Genomic DNA, 2,782 nt, shown 5'->3' on the forward strand with positions numbered 1-2,782 from the left:
AGCACGATAAATCAATTACAATTGCTATTTTTTTTATAAACGTAGGTTAAAAGAAATTAATAAACGATTTTGATTTCACACATTTTTCTAAAAAAGGAGAGGAGAAATAAAATTAAACTTAATGAATTGATGTTAATACGAAATTTACAAGGAAAAATCTTAAAACAAAATGAAAAAAGTATGATTTATTAGACAAATTTTAAAACTCAAATGGGTTACCAAAAAAACTATATTCTATTCCAAAAATTAAAAAAAAAATCAAATCAATTTAAAGCTAATTATGAAAATATTTATGTAGCCACTGTGTTTTCAGTATTTTTCCAAACTGGAAAATTCATGTTTTGTTAATAACATGGTATCATTTATATTAAAAAATTTAAAAAGGAGTGTAAAATTGTACAAAATAATAACAATAATGGAAAGATAATATATTGTCCCCCCTAGACAATTTTTAGACACTTCGAATATTTTAAATACATATTTCTCGTCATAAATGGACGTTTTTTTTTAAATTTGGCTCTCAATTTTTCGCATTAAACCACACTGAGAAAAATATATCTTCAAAATTACTATAATATGGCAAAATTCACCGTTTTTCTGACTCAATGGAGACATAAAAAAACAAGGTCATTTTTACCGAACCTCATTGGTAAAATTAACTAATGATTTCGGTGAAATTAACTTCTAAAATATGGTTTAATAATCAGTGATAAAATTTGGTAACTGAGGTACAATTCGGTATTTTTAACATGATACCTTAGAGCATAATGACATAAAAACCATTTATTCGGTTAATTTTACTTTTTAATTTTGTATTGTTTATTAAATATGTGGTAAATTGAAATATACTTTTGTAAATACAAGAATTCCGATAAACTATTGCTATGTGAACGGAAAAATTCACAAATGAAAGTTCTATTAACTGTATATTTCAGTTTCATTAACATACATAAGTTTTTTTTCTTCTTTTTTTTAACAGAACTTTTTCATCCGTACAGTTTCAAATGATTTTCGTGTTCCAAAAAAAGTAATTAAAATAAAAGTGTGCCTATATCACATGACTTCAAATAGGATTTCAAGACTCTATCAATAAGTAAGCACAAAAATATTCACGAAAGTATTCTAAAACAAATTTAACATTTGATTGCAAAAAATAATGTTTCAATAGTATTTATAATATCGCTCATAACATAATTTTTATAACTTTATTAGCAGGTTCACACACTCTCAGAAATAAAACTCTCACTTTTGACGATTCAGCAATCCTTGAGGTGTATTTCGTTAGTTTTGAAACCATTTCGTCAAAAAATTACGTGACGTCAAGGAATTACGTGAATTTACGTGATTCGTCGAGAAATTACGTGAAGTCTCAAATATATGACGAAAATGTTCCCTCAATGTGAGACCTCATCATATGCATTGTGGGAAATTGTTAACTAGAATAATGAAACTTGGATGAAGACTAGACCATCGAAAATAAAGTTGAAATAAATAAATAGGTTAACCGTTTGTGTGGTGGTTTTTTGGGAATACTTTTTTTTCTTAGTCTAATGACCTAGGCTTGACTCATCGAGAAATTACAGGTTTAGCTCTCGAATTCTTCTTCGTCAGCACTACAGCCTAGTGCAGGCCAAGGATTTCTCAATTAGCTGCCTAGATTTTTCCACCTGTTTATTCCCAACAATTTTAAATCCTTCTCAACACTATCCAACCATCTCGTAGCTGGTCTCCCGCCTCTTCGAGTTCCTTCAATTTTCGAAAAAGTAAGTTTTTTTTAACTAGATCCAAATCTTTACGCCGAAAAACGTACCTGAGTCATCTGACCCTGCAGGCCATAATAACCCTCAAAAAATTAATCCAAATATTATTTTCCTTAACTCCAAATATTATTTTCCTTAACTGCTCCGAAAATTGACAGAAGGATCTTTCTTTCAAAAATGAGTAGTCTATTTTCCTCTGTCTTATTAACTGCCCAGGACTCGCTACCATGTAAAATAATTGGTCTGTTTAAGGTTTTATATAGATTTACTTTTGTATCAATGGAGAGGAATTTCGATTTTAATTGGTTCCTCAGACCAAAGTAGCACTTATTAGCCATCAAAAGTCTGTTCCTAACTTCAAACCTTATCTCATTTTTGTTGGTAACAAGCGTACCCAGATACTTAAACTGGGTAACTTCTTCAAATGTATAATACCCAATTCTGAGTGACTGTACATAATGTACTCTAGAGCTTACTACCATAAATTTTGTTTTATCTTCGTTTACTGCTAGATCCATATACCTGACAGCATTCTCAAGGGCAGTAAACGTCTCCACCACATCCTGCATTGTTCGCCCAACTATATCAATGTCATCTGCGTAGGATAGTAGTTGTATAGATCTCTGCAGAATAGTGCCTCTAGTGTTGATTCCCGAATCTCTTATAACTTTTTCAAGGGTAATATTAAATAAAATGCAAGGCAGAGAGTCTCCTTGTCTAAGACCTCTGTCGGTATAGAATACTTCTGATACGACAGACATGAGTTTAACTCTGCACTTCGTAATGTCATTTTGACAAGATTGGAAAGTTTGGGAGGGATTCCAAGTTCACACATCGCCTCAAATTAGCCTTTATTAAAAACTTTATGTTCAGAAAGATATGGTTAAAAATATTCATGTGTTAAAGGGAATTAAGGAAATATTTTGCTGTTAGTTCTGGGACTTTGAAACTCCATTCTATGATTAGATTATCCCTCTCGGATATAATATATATATATATATATATATATATATATATATGTA

This window comes from Parasteatoda tepidariorum, chromosome 4, assembly GCF_043381705.1.
Source record: "Parasteatoda tepidariorum isolate YZ-2023 chromosome 4, CAS_Ptep_4.0, whole genome shotgun sequence".
Lineage (NCBI taxonomy): Eukaryota > Metazoa > Arthropoda > Arachnida > Araneae > Theridiidae > Parasteatoda > Parasteatoda tepidariorum.